Below are 21023 nucleotides of genomic sequence, written 5' to 3'. Positions count from 1 at the left end.
CGGATCACAGAGCAGTCAGTCTGCTTGGCTAACAATAGCACATTGTCTATGTGTTTGTACACAGATTACATGTGTGACCTACAGTTTGTATAATGATTTTTTTTTTTTCCTTTTTGCTCTGTATCTCACAAAGTATCCAAATACCGAACGCCTATGCAAAATAGCCAGCCTCCTGGAGAACGCCTCTTTTGCATATTGAAACGAGTATTATATTAGCAAAAATAATCCCCCTAGTATTCTATGACACACACAGATGTCATAGTAGCTTGCTAATGAGATCCTTTCCTGAAATACTCTGTGCTGCAGCAACAATTTAAATGGTCAGAAGCTTCTCTTTGGACAGCAGATTTTCCACTGTCCATGAAAAGTTAATCATGCAGCCATGTTGGTTTTTCTCTTTCAGCTTAGCACCAATGCTTCATAGATAAAGGTGCAACAGATGAATTTTGATCCTTGCTGCAGCTTGTACCTTGCGTCATACCGTCACGTAGATATTGCATATGGCTGTGATATGGTCAAACAAGGTGAGATGGTCATGCATGTTGACATAGGGCACTTGCTGACCCCCGTTTCTCGCAGTCTCTGGGGGTCCGAGTGATCGAATATTTATTTCATATCCTGCTTGCCCTCAATGGGTTAATTGGTAACCATTATAATTTTTTTCATGGGGATCTGCACGCTTTGGAACGCATTGAGTCGGTGAACTGACACGAAATGTATTTTGTAGAACAAGTTTTTCTGGTTTGTAATTCTAACTTTATTGTTCCCCGCACTAGAAAGCTGAGATAAAAGCGAGAGGAGGGGGGGCCCATATAGCGGGGTTGGGGGGCCTTACAGGAAAACTGTCACCGCTCTAACGTATGATTTATTTCAGGTTGTATCTTTATATGGACAGGGAGATTGTGATGTTTCTCTGACCCCCAAGTATCAATCGCTTGTATCATTACCCGCATGCTGAGAGCACAAGCAGCATTAGCAAAGGGTGTGTATGGAGACCTGTGCAACAATGGTGGAGAAACGGGAAGTCAGTCCCCGCGTCCAACCCTCTCTCAAACTTATCAGGCTCTGCAGATTGTAATGAATACGAGGGACACTAATAGGTGTGAAAATAGTTGCCGCAATCACTCTTCAGACTCCGAGCATGGGGAATCTGTCTGCTATGCAGGATGTTGTCCAAATGTTAAGGGTCCGACTCCTGGCACCCCAAAGATGCCACAATGTTTGGACAAGTGCTGCATCTTCTTCTTTGCTTACCAAGCACATCGCCATACATAGTATAGTGGCTGTGCTTGGTGTTACAGCTCAGTCTCCTTTATTTGGATTAGGACTGAGCTAACTGGTGTTCTGACCTGCTGTGTATTGTGGGTTTTTACAGGACCAGAAGGAGTACTTGAGACCACTAATATCCATAAGGTGGGGGAAAGGGGTTTCCTACTCTCCCCTATCTGGGAAGATAAGGATTGGGCAGCTGGTTTTTGACATGCTCAGTCGTGGGAAGAGGTATCTGGCAGCTGCTTTTTTTCCCCCTTTCCATAAAAATCTCATGCTTCTCAGTTCAGTCTTATGCCGTTGTGTATGGCTCCCCTCTTTATATCGAAATCGCACGGATGCTCAGCCGTATTCCCTTATGTATAGCTCCCCTTCCTCCATAGAAAGCACATGCATGCTCACTTCAGCCTTATGCCCTTGTTTATGGATCCTCTCTCCCCCTAGAACACGTGCTGCATGCTCAGCTCTGCTATATGCTTATACGTGTGGATTTCACCTTCCTAATCCTTTTATTCTTGAGGAAATAACCCACTGGCTCACGGTGCCTCTCCTCATTCAGTATACATTCACTCCTGGCTGAGTGTACTTGTCTTTGGAGAGGTCAGGTGTAATAACTTTTATGTGTTTGGCCACCATTAGAAGTGACTTGTATGAAATTGTCATGCTTCTGTACTTTACTTGCAGTCCCCTCAACCATAAAAACTTTGCATCTATGGAATCGTATGTGGCCTGTGTCTTCCCCAGGACATGACGCCAGGGTTTACAGACAGGACTGGGAAGTCCACTGATACATTGTACTATGCACTGGGAGCTTTGTGCTTCCTGATCCGGTTGCCCTGAGTTACTGTACATTTCGGCGCTGACTGTTCCTCTGTAGCTCTATTCCCATTTATTTCTGTCCCCTATGAATACAGGGCTCAGCCCCTGCCCCGCGGTTGCTCCGAGGTGAAATTTGTCCAGGCTGACCCTGTCAGCACAGTCCGGCAGCCCTGGCTCCTTCCCACAAACTGTCTCCTTCTTCCCTGCCAAGATCTCTGTATCTTCAGAAATGCAGCAGGGCGTTAAGGTCAGGAATGGGGAATGCAGCCAGAATCAGGGGGTCTTTAAACTCTGCTCCCCCCATCCCCCTACACCCAGCTTCTCTAGAGAACTAGCCGGTACCTAAAGCCGTGCTCTCCAACTGTTGCAACACTACAACTCCCAGCATGGCTGCAGATGAGGGACTGGCTGCAGGCTGTGAGGGACATGCTAGGGGTTGTAGTTTTGCATCTGATGGAGTGCCATAGTTTGGAGACCACTTTCCATAATGGCTGTCAATACAGCTTCCATAGGAGGCCACCCAGTGTTTCCGGAGCCTGGAGTATACATACCATTATGGTGCACTGTAGTCAATGTGGCCGGGCAGTGAAGCCTGCAGATACATCTGCAACAACAAGAATATGTATAGCTATCTATATCAGGTCTTTTTATTGTATCCAATATCATTGCAATGTACAGTAAGCAGCTAAGACCTGTAGTTCCACTCCCCCGAGCTTCAGGATTTGTCACTTCACATTTGATAATATATCCACCATGTTTAAAACTGAAAGCTCTAGTCCGAAATTTTAGAAAGTCTGAATGGAAGAGACCATTAGAGCAGTGAGCCGGGTGAGTTTTCAGCGTAACTGCTAATCGCGCCCGTGAAATCGTCTCCTATTACTGTAAAACCCGATCACTCATCGACCGAATAATTCAGCGACAAAAGCTGGAGCCATCTGCTGTATGACAGCCCGAAAACGTAAACCATGCATCTGCGCGCCGCCTCCAACTCACGTCCTGTGTATACTTGGACATGTCCGCTAAAAGGTCAGTTCTATAGAATAAATCTGTGTGTGACACTTCTCTGGCCGGAATACAGCACATACAGGTCTGTCTAATGTTTGTCATCATCTGGTGGCGTCCATGCTTCCTGCAGTGGCTAAGGTTCTCCCCTGCAAAGTCCTGTCCTGTGTCTTCTGTGTATCTTGAGAAGTCATGTAACTTTCTAATGTGCTTTACTCTCAATATCTATGCTTGCTGTCATTGAATGAGTGTACGGGGACTGTAATGGGGTAAAAATGGAACAGAACATGACTGCGTTCTAACAGAAAGGACTTGATGTGGCACAGATATGGTGGAATCTGCCTCAAACTCAGTGCCACGTTCCTTAGTGTGAGCATACCCTAAGGCCATTGCTTTATTCTCATAAAGGTTCAGCACGTCCGTGCATTTCATAGCTCATTGATCTCAGTGGACACCATGTGATACCTCATTTTTCCTGTGGGAGCACTGCAGGAAAATTGATCACTTAGGGCTAGTTCACACGTGAACTGCCCGCGCGGGTTTTGACACAGAGAGAGACGCGGCGAGCCGCGTCTCTCTCTTGTCAAAACCCGCCCGCCGCGACCATCGCTGTCGCGGCTTAACCCTCTGCTGTCGGCTCAAATGAATGAGCCAACATAGGAGGGAGCTGCGGGGGGCGGAAGCCGCGCGACTGAGACAGCGCGGCTTCCGCCTGAAGAAAGGACATGTCCTTTCTTTTCTCCGCTAGCAGCAGCTCGCCGCTAGCGGAGAACAGAAGCCCGGCGGTCTCCACAGACCACCATCATAAGGGGAGGTTTTGGACGCGAATTCCGCTGTCAAAAACCTCCCCTTATACTCACGTGTGAACTAGCCCTTACTGTTAGTTCCCACATAGGTCACAGCAGATAGTTGGGGGTTCCAGCAGTGAACAACTTATGATTTACAGATTTTTGAGGGATTGCCCTAAGCAGAGGTCCCTTTTAATATATTTTAGATCCATTTTAATAATTCAATATCCGGTTCTGTTTTGGGCATGGGGGGGTCAGGAGGTGACGACCATTCTCCCGACATCTGAGGCCATTTTCTTCACTTCTACGGACGATCCTTCAGGCCATGCTGGTGTTTGAAGTTTCCATCCTTTTTATTACTGCCCCTTCCTGCTCTTTTCCCATGCATCAAGCCCCAGTGACAAGGATTGTGTCCACTCCATTGGCAAATGGGACTCCCAGTCCTGGAGGCGGCAGCGTGGGGTGGGTGGGGGGGAAGTCATTCACTTCCATGTTAAAGAGACCAGCACATTCCTTTTGAAGGCTTAATTACCTTTCAATTAGTTAATGAATAAACCTTCCCCGCTCCATTCTCCTCAACCAGGAAAACCTCTTCTTGAACTCCCAGGGGCGTAGTAGTCTTATTTCACAGGCACCTCCACCCGTCCCCAGTGTGCCCCATCTACACCGATCTATTACAGCAACATCTTAACTCAAAGGCCTCTTAGTGCATTGCTATTTAATCCCAATGTCTTCAGGGCATGGGGTATCCTATAAGCTCAGCTGTCCCAGGTGTACGTCTAATGTCACCTAAAGCGTATGGATAGCCATACAAGACCGTGTGTAACCAGCTGTACATATAATTATATTCCCAGGTTACACCAGCATGGTCCATATCACTATATACAAGAAGATGTATAACTTATACCAGCTGGACATATAGAATTATATACAGGAGATACCCAGGTTATACCAGCATGGTCCATATTACTATATACAAGAAGATGTAGAACTTATACCAGCTGGACATATAGAATTATATACAGGAAATACCCAGGTTATACCAGAATGGTCCATAAGACCAATACAAGATGTATAACTTATACCAGATGTACATATAGAATTATATACAGCAGATACCCAGGTTATACCAGCATGGTCCATATCACTATATACAAGATGATGTATAACTTATACCAGATGTGCATATAGAATTATATACAGCAGATACCCAGGTTATACCAGCATGGTCTCTTGCTCATGGTTGATGAGGATGTCCGGGTCCTTATCCCACATTCCTGAGCCCATTATAGACACTGACAGCTCACTGACCACCACGCTGCCCCCTCATTCCTTGCTTTGTCTTACTCTTCTTTGACGGTATGGGCCATGAATACGAGTTATAAATTCCTTACCCATTCACTTGCCACCATCTTCTCCTCCCTTCTCTTTCCTGCTGCAATTCCACAATCCATCATATGAATATGGTCAGTTTTATAGCGCCCCCTCACTTCCATCCATAAGCATTCATTATCTGACCGCACTATACAATTGCTTGGAGAATTTAGTGCCCCTGGGGTGCAGTGTTATTGACCACTTGTTTAGCCAGGGTCATTGAAATCAAGAGGTCTGACCACCAAGTGGGTATTTGTGTAGTGCTCTATATATATAGAGGCCTCTTTATTAACCAGGCTCTTCTAATGCAAAAGCCCCTCTTAACTCCTGACCCCTAAATATAGGATGGGGTCATATTTCTGTGCATGTATTATCCGATGGATGAAATGCCAAAAGTGCAGCCATTTTATTGTACACACAATAAGCCCAGTGAGTTGCTCCCCCTATGTAATGCCATGCGTAGTATTATTATTCATTTCACATCATTTATGCCGTTTTCACTTGTACCCCCCCATCCCAAATCCGCTACCCTTTCCTGCCTGATCTATTTGCACCTTGAAACTTTTCCTTAATTATAGAGGCGAGAAAAAACATTATTTTTAAAAAAAAAATTTATAGTGTTTCATGAGTTACAACTTTGGAGGTGAGGGTGCAGCGGACACATATGAGCGGAGCAGGTTATTCACCAGGGCTGTGGCGCCCCAAGGCCAAACCACTGAATCTGACCCCTCTATTTATCCTCAGCCCGACTCCAACGACCATAGTCAGCGAGAAGCGGAGAAGATCCTCCAGTCCATTAAAGTGCTGGTGACTGGTTCCTATAACAGTAAATGTGTAACAAAGTATGATGATATTATATAAATAATTGTATAATATCACTAATAATCCAGTGACTGGATCCTATGACAGTAACTATGTAACAAACTATACGTCTAATGATAGAATATTAATAATTCTATAATATCATCATCACTTATTTCTATTTCTCACTCCCACACTCACAGTCTCTCTGTCTCTTCCTCACGTTCTCCGTTTTTTTCCTGCGTTCTTTCTGGTTTTGTCACATTCTCTTTCCCTCTTACACTTTCTCTGTTTCTTATATTCTTTCTTCATTCTTTTTGCTTTATTCTCTCCCTTTTGTTTCCTCTTTCTTGAATTCTCTATTTAGTTCCCTTATATTATTTTGTCTCTTTTTTTCCTTCTTCCTCACGTTTCTCGCATTCTCTCCTTTCTTTTTTCCAATATTCTCTCTCCCTTTCTTATTTTCTCGCTCCATCTTTCTCTTACATTCTCACATTTGTCTCTCTGCAAGGTTGTGTTCATATCTGCATCAGCATCGGTCTGGCACAGAGTCCCTCTGAAATTAAAGGGGTTGTCCCATCACAAGGATTCTATCTATACTGCTTGTTAATGTGAATGTAAGACTTTTCCTAAATACATTGCTTCAGCAAAACTGCTTTGTTTGTCCACTATCTTACTTTATTCATTTTTTTTGACACATGCCTTGACTTATCTGGTCATAAGTCAAGTGATGTATCTGCTGCTCTGAGGGGGAGGGAGGAGGGGATAAGTGCACGGGAGCGAGCCTGGAGGTGGTGGGGGGTATTTTACCCTTTGGGGGGAAGGGGCCGCCAATACAGACCCGGCATCCGCTGTAATAGAGAGGCGGATGCCAGGGAGTATAGACGCCGGCACAGATGCCTGCAACATTGCTATGCTCCTGCCCTGCATGAAGCCAACAGCGGCAGGAGCGATGCTGCTATTCCGGGGGGGGGGGGGGAGCGGAATAACAGCATCGCTCCTGCCGCTGTTGGCTTCATGCAGGGCAGGAGCATAGCGATGTTGCAGGCACCTGTGCTGACGTCTACACTCCCCAGCATCCGCCTCTCTATTACAGAGGATGCCGGGTCTGTATTCGCATGGTGAAGGCTAGACTGGTCTCACCATCTATGAGCGTGCATGCAGGGCCGGCGGCATCTCGCCCCTGGCTTTACATATGTGACCCCGCCCACCAATGACGCAACAAAGCCAGAAGACAGAAGATTTTACAGCAACGAAGATTGGTGAGTATGCGACGTGGGAATACCCCTTTAAGGATGTGAGTCTTGAAAAGCTCACGTAGTCTGGTGGTGCCAATGAGAAAATAACAGATACCCTGGTGCCATCTTTGCTCCTACTTTTTCTTTTTCTTTCTTTCTTTCTTTCTTTCTTTCTTTCTTTCTTTCTTTCTTTCTTTCTTTCTTTCTTTCTTTTTCCCTTTTTTCTCTCTTCTACATTCTTGCGTTTTCTTTTCTCTTTTTCATTCTATTTTTCTCTTTTGTTTCTCACATTCTCTCTCTTATGCTTACGTATCTTATTATCTCATTCTCTGATTCTGTATCACTTTCATCCTCCTTGTCATTTCTTCACGTCTTCCTTCTCCTCTTCTCTTACATTCATTCTGTCATTCATTTATTCTCTTTCTATCACTGCCATTCTCTTATCATTCATTCATTCATTCTGGTTCTGTGTTTTTTGGATACATTTTAGCACACATTCTTCAAGTTGTTCTCTTCCCTTAGTACATCTGTACTCTCTTCTCATCTAATCACTTGTATTTTTTCTCCATTAGGTAACGTCCTTCAGTTTTACTTACAACCGCAAATAGTAAATGGTTTAATGAGGAAATAATGTGAGTCCAGGGTTTACTGTCAGTGTGGCTGCAGCTGGCGGCCATTAATGGTCATTCACATCAGTTGGGGAACTGTACATTCCAGTACTCTGTAGCCCTGCAGTACCACACTGTGGCCAGAGGGGGAAGCTTTAGCACATAGTTAGTTTGATGTAAATATACTTACATTACTACAGGTAGACAGGATGAAGCCTCATATTTTATATGTACCAGTGAATTCTAACCTATTGCACTCCAGCGGTAGAGAAACCACAGCTCTTATCATGCCCTAGCAGTCTGCAACAACTCAACCAGTGCTTGTATCAGAGTCTATATGGAGATTGTCAGACTTCTGTATCCACACTGAGCAAAGAGGTAGTCTGAGGTTATGTTTAACCATGACTAACATTACCTACAAACAATTACCTAATGTCAGTAATGACCTATTCAACACCTTATTCTATTCATTTAACACCGTGATGGACTCACCCCACCCTAGAGAATTCATATACATAAAAAATTGTCAGTTTGTAAGTGCTGCAGATTATCATTATGCTATGTAAGTAAGCAAAGTAAATAGTAAATAATGTGTGTGTGTGTGTGTGTGTATATATATATATATATATATATATATATATATATATATATATATATATATATACACACACACTAGCCTCTGCCTGCGACTTTGTCTGCATGTTGTTGGCGTCGATGATCCACCTGCTCCGGCATTTCGGCAGCTGTCAAGCTGGCCTGCCGCTAAACTCGTTCCTTTCACTGTGCCTGTGATTGTTCGGGCATCTCAGCAGCTTGATGGGACGCCATATAATGAGCGTGTTGTTGGTGCCGATGATCCCCGTTAGCTCTGCTTGAGGAGAACTCTTGACTTCTGGCTACCTTCATATTTCTCTCATTGTTTTACAATTTTGCAACAAATTATATTGTCTTTTTCCCGCCATGTTTAAAAGTAGCAAACTGCCAATTTGGATTAAAGTTGTTTTCCCATCCAGTGTGTCAGCATGTTGCCTGGAGCAGATCAGATAATATGCAAATGCATGTACACAATCCACTGAGGGTTACCTGAATGTTTACATAGAGAGATAACAGACCTGTCTTTATCAGAAGCTGAGATAACCTGCAGCCAAAACCAGTGTAATATAGTATGTGAACATAAATTCATAACAGTCGTGAAGCCATGTCATTTACCGGGATAAAAAGTAGCCTATGTGTTAATCGAGGTTACAATCTATCTATGTGCTGAATTGCATCCAAATCTGTTCAGCCGTTTTTGCATGATTGAGGAACAAACACACAAACTGATCCTGCGCTCACTATTCTGCGGGCTGTAGAGTTGTAATCTGACTGTATTTTTTGCTTGTCCAGTTTCTGCGCAGGGTTCGCTTTAGTGTTTTACAGTCTAGTTAGTGTAGGCAATGTATACTCATCTGAAAAACAACCCCCTTCCTCAGATAAGCCATCTTCACCTTGATTAACATAACAAAAAAAATGCTAGATCATTTGCGTTGTGCCGTTCCTCTTCTTCACCTGTTTAGAGAACAGAGTTCTCTAAAATTTGCATTACCACATACTCCGTCATCTCCATATTCCTGAACATCCAGATCATTTACCTCTCTGTGCCGTTTTACCAGACTTTCTGGATTATTGGATAGCAGATCAGAGGGATGGTGCAGCAGCGCAGTCATCATGGCGGTATAACTTCCTGCAAATGACGCCTCTGCAAACCGCGCTTTGTGATCGTAACCCCCTTGTAAAGTTCCTCCGGGACTTCCCCTCTTCACAACTGCACTGTGGGGTAAATTTTTTGGGTGTAGAAATACATATTTTAGATATTTTCACAGTTTTCTGCCTGAGTCTTTGTTTTTACCTGCCTGGACATTATGAGCTGCGTCTGGTCTAGGATATCCCTGTTACGCTATAGACCTCTGGTCTGTCGTACAGATGTTGTCCATCATGGGATTAAATGGAGATGAGGGATCTGGGTTTCTCCGCCAACTATTAAAAGGTGAGACCGCGGGAACCAGGTGGTCTGTGTCTGCCATCAGCCTGTAAATTCTGGCCCCGTGCAGTTTTGCGAGGGTTTATGTGGCAGATCGTCATTTGCCAAAGTGTTAGGAAGAAAAATGTCTGTCGGAGCCCACCAGGAGCTTGGGAGAGTCGTGTAAGCTCAGCGGGTGGGCTGTAAAAACAAATAATTGCAGAAAAAGGGAAAAAAAAAATCCTCAAGTATTCCAGCCATATATTGGCCTCACTTCATTTGTAGCCAGTGCTGCTGTCGCTTAGAGGGTTAAATGCCGGAGTCTGCCAGTTTAATTGGAAGAAGGGGAGAATTAAAACACAAGGGAGCGAAAGATCGGAAGGGAAAGTGTCAGAGACCATCTCGCAGCTGCATGTCATAAACCTAACAGCTGGATCTTCTCTGCTGCTCGGGATGCAGAGCCGGATGGGTTAGAGCAGCAGTAAGAACACTGCCCGCAGTTAGAGCTGACTCTTAGCTCTATAGGCTTTTTGTGTTGCCAGATTGGGTGTAAAAAGTGCCGAATCTTTACCTTATTGGGTAAAATATCAGTGCCTCCTCATTGTATGGGGACCTCAATATCTGCTATGAGAGGAACAGGGTTGCAATTTGGAGAAAAATTGGAGATCTCAAGTCTCTTAGCACTTTTCACCTTGTGATCCCAGCCTAGGGAGATAAGCAGCGGCCTGATACCATTTATCTCCAGGAGAATCAGCCCGAAAGCGTCAGATCCCATGATGAGAGTTATACTTGTTACACATTGCACGACTACCCAACTGCAAGAGTCACATGACTGTCGCTATCCAATAGAAATACTATAAATGGAGACTAAGCAGGTTTTGTAAATTTTACTTCTTTCCAATTTATTTCCATTGATGCTTCTTATAAGTGGCCTAACGTTATCTTATTATAAAGGTCATCACCCAACTTTTTTCAGTCTCCTGGATGGCACATCTGCCTCATTTACGATCACCCTGGTTTCCCTTTAGATAGAGGATAAGTTGGGGGGGGGGCATTGGTACCCCCAGGAACCAGGTGAACTAGACTCCTGAGTGTCCCAAGTGAATGGAGGGCATGTGTATAAAGCTATTCATGATCTTTTCATTTGGGATGTTCCTGGAGATGGTGGGGGTAGTAGTTCCCTTAGTGGGAACTGAGAGCGCAGACACCTGATCTAAGGGACTGTCCATTTCATCTCCCATATGTGACACTCTCCAGATCTATGTGTCCAGCAGCTGGAAGCTCCATCCCTGGGAGAGAAGGGTCCTCACTCCTCACCAAGCGCTCTCCAAACATTATATCCCCCCTGTCACCCCTCCCCGCTGCCCTCAGGGCCAAAGTCATAGTTCACAAACAATGTCACCCCGTATGGGAGTCACCGTGTCATAACCCAGCCAGCCTGGCTGTGCCATTCATGCCTGGTCCTGCCATGTGGCCGGGTGCAGGAGCAGAACTAGTAGCCGATCTGGGAAATCCTATACATCTGAGAATTCTGCTGCTCACTGCCTACCATGTACACGGTTGCCTTGTCATCTCCATGACTAGCATGCCAATAATTGTGCAACGTAAATGAGCAAAACCAGCAAAGTTCTAATAAATCAGTAAGGTATTTCTTTACTCTGTTGTGTTTTTTTATCATCCGCTGCTCCTCTTATACCCATCAGCTGTTATTTAGTCATAGAGTCATCAAGGCTATATTGAAATGCATCACCCCTGCACTGTCCTTCTCTTATCTATGGGCCTTTACTGTGGACACAAGTAGTGTCTGTGGGTCTTAAAGGAATTGTCTTGTTGAACCCAAATTCCTTTTGGAATATGACGGCATCATCTATTGACAACCATTGGCCGCGCTTCTTTTACCTTGCTAGGGCAATGGAGCGACAGGCAACATGCGGTCTTTACGTTTTCTTTTTTTTTATTGTCCCCCTTTTTGCTACATACCCCTTTCTGCATATGAGGCTGTAGTGTAATGATCACACCATATGGTGCCCTCCGAACCTTACACAGGACTCTGATAGCATTCAGGGGCTGCCATTGTTCCCTGTCATCCTATACTCCTCAGTGATACGAGGCATCTGCTCCGCTCTGATTGTATGTGCCATTCTCCGCTTTGCTAACCTGCCGTGACCTCTCCCTATTATTTTCTCCTCTTTGATGCCATATACCAGGCTCTAATACCCACTTCATTTTAAAGCTGCACATCGCCATCTGACAGTCAGGGGTGACTTTACTGAAGCAGAATGCTGGACTTGATGCCACTGCTTAAAGCGGATGCTGCGCAAGTATATATCAAATACCGTGACATCTCCTTGCTTGTTACCGAAATTGAAAGTTTACGACAATTCTTGTAGTCGCCGTCTCTTACCGTTTATTACATCATCCAGTGCAATTCTGTAATATAACAGATACATTTGTGTATCAGTGGCCTTCGTTACACAGCCAGGGGTCAGTCAGGATTGATTACCTGCAATCTGGTGTGATGGCCAACATGGCCGCTGTTAAAGGGGTTGATAACATATTGCTAGCACATAGCATCCCTATATTACTGGTAAAGGTCCAACTCCTGGAACCCCTCACAGTTACTAAGAATGAAGAGGTTGTAGTGTAGTGCCACCTATTGATTTTACCCAGTGCAGCAGCGCCGCAGGCCATGTGGCTGTAAGGGAGTTTCATCTGTCCAAATTCAGATACAGGACATAGAGCTGGGTGGTTGGTAGTCATAGTTTGAGGGATAGGTAGTCAAGGGGGCACAGTGTTACATCAGCTTGGTGTCCTCTAGTGACGTGTCACATCAGCTCAGCATCCCCTAGTGACAGGTTATATCAGCCCGGCATCCCCTAGTGACAGGTTATATCAGCCCGGCATCCCCTAGTGACAGGTTATATCAGCTCCTTATCCCCTAGTGACAGGTTATATCAGCTCCTTATCCCCTAGTGACAGGTTATATCAGCTCCCTATCCCCTAGTGACAGGTTATATCTGTCCGGCATCGCCTAGTGACAGGTTATATCAGCACAGCATCCCCTAGTGACAGGTTATATCAGTCCGACATCCCCTAGTGACAGGTTATATCAGCCCGACATCCCCTAGTGACAGGTTATATCAGCTCCTTATCCCCTAGTGACAGGTTATATCAGCTCCCTATCCCCTAGTGACAGGTTATATCTGTCCGGCATCGCCTAGTGACAGGTTATATCAGCACAGCATCCCCTAGTGACAGGTTATATCAGTCCGACATCCCCTAGTGACAGGTTATATCAGCCCGACATCCCCTAGTGACAGGTTATATCAGCCCGACATCCCCTAGTGACAGGTTATATCAGCCCAGCATTCCCTAGTGACAGGTTATATCAGCTCGGCATCCCCTAGTGACAGGTTATATTAGTCCGGCATCGCCTAGTGACAGGTTATATCAGCCCGACATCCCCTAGTGACAGGTTATATCAGCCCGGCATCCCCTAGTGACAGGTTATATCAGCTCCTTATCCCCTAGTGACAGGTTATATCAGCTCCTTATCCCCTAGTGACAGGTTATATCAGCTCCCTATCCCCTAGTGACAGGTTATATCTGTCCGGCATCGCCTAGTGACAGGTTATATCAGCACAGCATCCCCTAGTGACAGGTTATATCAGTCCGACATCCCCTAGTGACAGGTTATATCAGCCCGACATCCCCTAGTGACAGGTTATATCAGCCCGACATCCCCTAGTGACAGGTTATATCAGCCCAGCATTCCCTAGTGACAGGTTATATCAGCTCGGCATCCCCTAGTGACAGGTTATATTAGTCCGGCATCGCCTAGTGACAGGTTATATCAGCCCGACATCCCCTAGTGACAGGTTATATCAGTCCGGCATCGCCTAGTGACAGGTTATATCAGCCCGGCATCGCCTAGTGACAGGTTATATCAGCCCGGCATCCCCTAGTGACAGGTTATATCAGCCCGGCATCGCCTAGTGACAGGTTATATCAGCCCAGCATCCCCTAGTGACAGGTTATATCAGTCCGGCATCGCCTAGTGACAGGTTATATCATCCCAGCATCGCCTAGTGACAGGTTATATCAGCTCCTTATCGCCTAGTGACAGGTTATATCAGCTCCTTATCCCCTAGTGACAGGTTATATCAGTCCGGCATCGCCTAGTGACAGGTTATATCAGCCCGGCATCGCCTAGTGACAGGTTATATCAGCCCAGCATCACCTAGTGACAGGTTATATCAGCTCCTTATCCCCTAGTGACAGGTTATATCAGTGCGGCATCCCCTAGTGACAGGTTATATCAGCCCGGCATCACCTAGTGACAGGTTATATCAGCCCGGCATCCCCTAGTGACAGGTTATATCAGCCCGGCATCCCCTAGTGACAGGTTATATCAGCTCCTTATCCCCTAGTGACAGGTTATATCAGCCCGGCATCCCCTAGTGACAGGTTATATCAGTCCGGCATCCCCTAGTGACAGGTTATATCAGCCCAGCATCCCCTAGTGACAGGTTATATCAGCCCGGCATCCCCTAGTGACAGGTTATATCAGCCCGGCATCCCCTAGTGACAGGTTATATCAGCCCAGCATCCCCTAGTGACAGGTTATATCAGCTCCTTATCCCCTAGTGACAGGTTATATCAGTCCGGCATCGCCTAGTGACAGGTTATATCAGCCCGGCATCGCCTAGTGACAGGTTATATCAGCCCAGCATCACCTAGTGACAGGTTATATCAGCTCCTTATCCCCTAGTGACAGGTTATATCAGTGCGGCATCCCCTAGTGACAGGTTATATCAGCCCGGCATCACCTAGTGACAGGTTATATCAGCCCGGCATCCCCTAGTGACAGGTTATATCAGCCCGGCATCCCCTAGTGACAGGTTATATCAGCTCCTTATCCCCTAGTGACAGGTTATATCAGCCCGGCATCCCCTAGTGACAGGTTATATCAGTCCGGCATCCCCTAGTGACAGGTTATATCAGCCCAGCATCCTCTAGTGACAGGTTATATCAGCCCGGCATCCCCTAGTGACAGGTTATATCAGCCCGGCATCCCCTAGTGACAGGTTATATCAGCCCAGCATCCCCTAGTGACAGGTTATATCAGCTCCTTATCCCCTAGTGACAGGTTATATCAGTCCGGCATCGCCTAGTGACAGGTTATATCAGCCCGGCATCGCCTAGTGACAGGTTATATCAGCCCAGCATCACCTAGTGACAGGTTATATCAGCTCCTTATCCCCTAGTGACAGGTTATATCAGTGCGGCATCCCCTAGTGACAGGTTATATCAGCCCGGCATCACCTAGTGACAGGTTATATCAGCCCGGCATCCCCTAGTGACAGGTTATATCAGCCCGGCATCCCCTAGTGACAGGTTATATCAGCTCCTTATCCCCTAGTGACAGGTTATATCAGCCCGGCATCCCCTAGTGACAGGTTATATCAGTCCGGCATCCCCTAGTGACAGGTTATATCAGCCCAGCATCCCCTAGTGACAGGTTATATCAGCCCGGCATCCCCTAGTGACAGGTTATATCAGCCCGGCTTCCCCTAGTGACAGGTTATATCAGTCCGGCATCCCCTAGTGACAGGTTACATCAGCCTTCGTGACAAGCTATATCAACATGGCATGTAATGTCATCTTGACATAAGATATCAGCTTTGTGTCCCCTCATTTTCTAAATCGGCAGGGGTTCCAGAGGTAGAACCCTCTCAATCCTAAAATAATCACATTGAGTGATCATTTAAGCTTCTCGATGCTTGTCTTTTATGTGAATGCTAAGTCTGCCTCTCTAAGTAGCGCTATGGTGGCCTAGTGATGCATCACTGGATGTCTGGACACATCTGCTGTGCATCCACGAGAACACTGCCCGCAGTTAGAGCTGACTCTGTCACCAGGTTGGGTGTAAAAATTTCCGAATCTTTACCACATAGGGTAAAATATCAGTGCCTCCTCATTGTATGGGGACCTCAATATCATACGGAGTCCCATTTTGATGCATCACTGTATAACTAGGCACATCTGCTGATCTGGACCCTAAAAAAAACGGGATAACAACTCCTCAAAAGAAGACATTGGCCCTTTCCCAGCTCTCTTACCTACACTGTATTTTAACAGGCTCTTGTGAGACATGGTTGCTTTCTTGCAAAAACAGCACCGCACCTGTCCACAGGTCGTGTGTGGTATTGCAACTTTCAAATTTTTTTCACTTTTGAGCTTCAGTATCAGACTTAACCTATGGACAGATGAGGCGCTGTTTTTGTAAAGAAGCTGTTTGGCTAATCCTGCACAACCAATTATATATTGGGAAACTTTTTTTTTTTTTTCCTGGGTGAACGACCTTTCATTTCTATACGTGACTGGGGCGGCTGAGCTGTAGATTTCTTGGTTCTTTCCATGTCCCATGCGGTTTTAGAGGTTAACTAGAGTCAGATCAGTGTTATTTAACCAGCTCCCTGTCCCGTGTTAACCCCCGGAGTGCCGCACACCTCTCTGGCCCCCCCTCAGTTTAATTGCCATGTTAATACCTATTCTTCTGCAGTATTTTCAGGTCTATTTACATTGTGCTGTAATTCTAGAGCAGGGGCCCTATAGAATCCATGCATCTAACACAGCAGGGCAGTGCTGGGCATTTCCTAGTCCAGGAGCTGAACGAGAAAGCCTTCCAGCAGGGGTTACACAGACACAATGAGGACAGGGAAGTGAGAATACTTATGGGCAGTGGAAGTGCCTGTTTTTGGCTGGAGATCCTGGGGTAGGACTCAGCCCGTGAGAACCACATTCACAGACAAAGGCGAGAGAGATAGTGGTAAGGAGACGAGGACCCGGGCTCAGTGTGGGAACTGCACAGAGCTGTCAGGAGGACTCAGACATAAGGGGGCAGCCGAGACCCCCGGGTGTTTTCCGGCAGCCGTCGATATTTGTCATCTGCTCAGGGAACAGCTCATTCTGTGCTGCTGCTTACTGTGTGAAAATGTTAATCACATCCTCTGAGTGTCTGGCCCAGGACTACAACCTCCAGCATGTCCACCAACAGGTGCCTGAAGCACGTAGCCTAACAGCAGCGCAGAATCCTTCAAATGGGATTAAAGCCCAATTATGAGACGACAGAAAGTTCTGCAACTATCTCCGCTTGCTGTCAATGAAGGAAAGCATGCTTCTTGTACTTAGAATCTAAAAATCCACCGCTGAGGGTTCGTTTTAGTTGTGTAACGTATATAGACAATGCTTGGTGATACATTGTTTCAATGTATTGGTAAGATGTATTGATCTTGAGTGACAGAGGATTGTTTACACTAGAAACAATTGTAGCAAACCCTCCACTGTGTGAAGTATTAGGTTCCAGGGATACAGCGGGAAACCCATAGTGGGCCTAGAGGTATGCTAAAATAAAAGTGACAATTGCCTACCCCCAGTTCAGTGGCGCACCCTCCATTCTTTCCCGCCATAATGCAGAGGCTCAGGTGACCCCTGTGGCCAATCATTGGGTACCGGTGACCTATCAGCACTGGTGTCATTGGTGCCCAACTTGGGATTGCTGAGGCCAGTTATTGACTGTATTGGTCACCTGAGTGCCAGGATGTCGCCTGATTGGAGGACCTTGGGCAGCTCCTTCTTCTTCTTCATTGACAACAAACAGAGATCTTGAAAATAATGAAGAATTTTAATGCAAAGTAAAACAGTTGTTCTGACTGGCAAATGCGCCTATGTAGACTATGACTGGCAGCCACATATGATAACTGTAGAGGAGGCCATATTGGTGGTCACTGACCTTTCTTAACAAATACAGATACATGTGTATAGAATATATTCTACAACAAGTGGGACATTACACACACACAGTGGACTGTATAGCAGACGGGTGACAGCCAGTACCTGACACAGAGGATTTCACCTATATTTTGATTAATTTGCAGATTACACTCAAGGTCCTGCACTTAACCCTTCCATGTCTGAATTTGTATTTTTTTTTTTTTGATGGGGATACCATTTAATGGCCCATTTCTAATATTGACTCCTTTGGTTGTCTGATAGATCCTCATGTGCGCTGGCTGGTGTCCTACCTATAAATCCCAGCCCTGGAGCAATATCAAGTCAATGTCTGCAGTCGTGCACAAACACACACACACACACACACACACATATATATATATATATATATATATACACACACTAGGCCTGAATTTACGATTTACAGCTGCGGATGCCCAAGGGATACTACTTAAGATCAGCAACTGTGTCCAATGCAAACTTCTGACCGCTCTCTGACTCCCAGCGCCTTGATATGTTAAAGCTGGCCCTGGACACTGAATAGCTGTGGGCAAAATGATCATTTGGCTGAAAGCTATCCATGGACCCTCCCATTTAATAGCCATAGTGGCCTCTTATACATGTTATTTCCACTTATGTTCCTCTGGATTGGTGACCTGTGCTATAGACAATAAATTGGCAAAACTTAAAGGAACACCCAGGTGTAACTTATAGTAAGTGTTATGCCTTGTGTAGGGCACAAGGGTGAAGACATCCTTAGAATAAGTTATGAATATGTGATCGGTGGGGTCTGCCACTCGAGAACCCCACAGATCAGCTGCCTGAAGAGGTTTCGGTGCTTGAGCATGTGCTGCAGCCTCATCACTGAAGTACAGCGCTGCACATATCATAGTAGCTATGCTTGGTATTGCAGTTCAGCCCCCTTCACATGAATAAAACTTAGTTGCTGCTGTGCTATATGACCAATGAACATGATGTCCTCAGAATAGGAAGAAGGCACAGCCTCTATAAACAGCTGATCGACGGGTGTCCTGGGTGTTAGACGCCCCCAATCACATATTGATGACCTATCCTAAGAATATGTCATCACTACGTAAGCCCTGGAAAACACCCTTAAAGGGATCCAATCATTTAAACTCATTTTATTCTGCCTAACACGTAGAAATAGCCTTAAGAAAGGCTATTTATCTCCTACCTTTAGATGTCTTCTCCTGGCCGCCGTTTGGTATATAATCCAGTTTTTGTCGGTATGCAAATGAGTTCTCTCGCAGCACTGGGGGTGTCCCTAATGCTGCGAGAGAATTCTCCAGCACCACCTCCATCTTCTTCAGGAATGGGTCTTCTTCTTGTCTTCTTCCGAAGTTGGCTTTAAACTTCTAGGCCTTGGGCGCAACCGACTGCGCATGCCTGCCGGCCGCAAGAACATGGCTGCTTACAATACTGTGCAAGCGGCCATTTTCTTGTTGCCTGTGGGCATGTGCAGTCGGCTTTGCCCTAGGCCTGAGGCCTAGAAGTTTGAAGCCAACCCCGGAAGAAGACGCGAAGAAGACCCGTTCCTGAAGAAGATGTAGGCGGCGCTGGAGAGTTCTCTCGCAGCATTGGCGACGCCCCCTGTGCTGTTTTAGCGGTGGGGCCCGCCCCCACTACTGTGAGAGAACTCATTTGCAAACTGGGATTTCTACGGAACGGCAGCCTGGAGAAGAATAGCCTTTCTTAAGGCTATTCCGACGTGATGAGCAGAAAAAAATTAGTTTAAATGATAGGATCCCTTTAAATGAATGGGGCTGAGCTGCAATGCTACACACAACCTATGTGCAGTAATGTCGCTGTTTTTGGAAGACCATAGCCATGCCTTCTGATCCTGTACAATTTTTTCTTTTTTTTTTCCATGCGTTTTTGTTCTATGGAAACCCTTTGCATATGGAGTCGGGGTCTCAAGTATTGACCCCTGTATAAGGGTATGGAGCTGCTACATAGATCATTCTTGAGCTTCTGCTATGACTACACATTACATAGCCATCCCATGGATTTTGGTGGTTCCTGTTCCTCATATCCAGTATCTATTTCATCCATCTGTAACATTGGTCAGTGGAGAGGGGGCATTCAGTAGGGTCTTCAGGATATTTGCTATGTGGTATTTAATTAATCGGATCTTGGTAGAATCATAGCGTGTAAACCCAGCCATACTATTATAGGTATTTCTTTATTGGGGAGTGGGGTTGTTCTCATCCTCATACTGTCTGCACACAAAGCCTCCCCTCTCCTGTTTCCATTCCGCAGTCTCTTTTCCCACCCGTCTCTCTTTCTCTATCTTGGCCTGAGTTTTCCCATTCTGCGGGAGGTCAGGCCTCTGACCCTAATGGTTCACCATTATTTCTGGCTATTCCCTGAGGAGCTACTGTTAGCTGCTGAGAGAGATGGGATCAGTGTTCCCAAGGGCGCGTGGGAAGTGGCTCCTGGAGGGTTAACATGAGAGAGAGTAAGCACTGCGAGACAATAGGGGTGACCCTCCAAAGGTGTGAGGAGTGATAACAGGTCTGGTAGATAGCAGGTGACCATATGAGACCAAAATGGGCCATATCCTGGCCCTAGGGGGTAAAGAGAAAAGTCTCAATACAACCTGCTACACTGACACCACCAACTACTAGAAAAAGTCCTCGAGTTCTTACCTGCCCATGTTATAAATATCACTGGGAAAGCTGGGTGACTACCAACATTACACTTTCCAGGAGGGCTGTCACCGAGCTTTCTAGGCTCCTGCCTGGCATGTCTGAGAAGCTAAATGGTCACGTGCATGTCACCCACCTTTCTCAGACGCGGATATAACTAACAAGGATTATTGATCTTCTCATATCAAAATTATTCCCCATAATTCAGGTTTTCCCATTATATTTCATATTCTTATCACATGCAGTATGTTATGGATGCCATTCACACACCACCACGGAAGGCAAATTGGATATTTCTATGATCTGTAGCATTGGTACATAAGTCTTTTCTTCTGTAGCAAGTAATGGCTGAAACTCAGTATTTGCCTTAAAGAAATGACATCCATAAAAAAAACCTTTATTTTCAATGTGTTTTGTCTTTTTTCACTATAATTTGACCACTAGGGGTCAGTACGCAACCTCTTATACAATGGGTCAGTTGGGTTTCAGAGGTCGCATACTTGCTGATCATAAATTGATGTCGATCACTTTATAATATGGAGCACCCATTTACAGGGGACTCTTTTTAGGGGTGGTTGTTATTGTACCTCGAGCTTCCAGGCTGATTCTGATGCCAGGTTAAGGGATGGGATCAGCAGCGCCTCTCTCCTGGTCATTCTGCC

General features: G+C 45.6%; 2 protein-coding genes across 3 annotated transcripts in view; one reads left to right on the top strand and one right to left on the bottom strand.

Moving 5' to 3' along the window:
* Window positions 1–19015, bottom strand: part of MGAT1 (alpha-1,3-mannosyl-glycoprotein 2-beta-N-acetylglucosaminyltransferase) — a 360722-nt gene extending 341707 nt beyond the window's left edge. The window contains exon 1 of the mRNA XM_075259997.1: window positions 19006–19015. The gene's annotated coding sequence lies outside the window, so the exon portion shown is untranslated. The remainder of the gene's footprint in view (window positions 1–19005) is intronic.
* The window catches only part of EXD3 (exonuclease 3'-5' domain containing 3), a 162091-nt gene that overhangs the window by 77141 nt on the left and 63927 nt on the right, over window positions 1–21023 (top strand). The gene's annotated exons all lie outside the window — the stretch shown is intronic.

The sequence above is a fragment of the Leptodactylus fuscus genome, chromosome 11 (genome assembly GCF_031893055.1).
Source record: "Leptodactylus fuscus isolate aLepFus1 chromosome 11, aLepFus1.hap2, whole genome shotgun sequence".
Lineage (NCBI taxonomy): Eukaryota > Metazoa > Chordata > Amphibia > Anura > Leptodactylidae > Leptodactylus > Leptodactylus fuscus.
The sequence above is the reverse complement of the archived record's forward strand: the minus strand, read 5'-3'. Positions and strand labels throughout refer to the sequence as shown.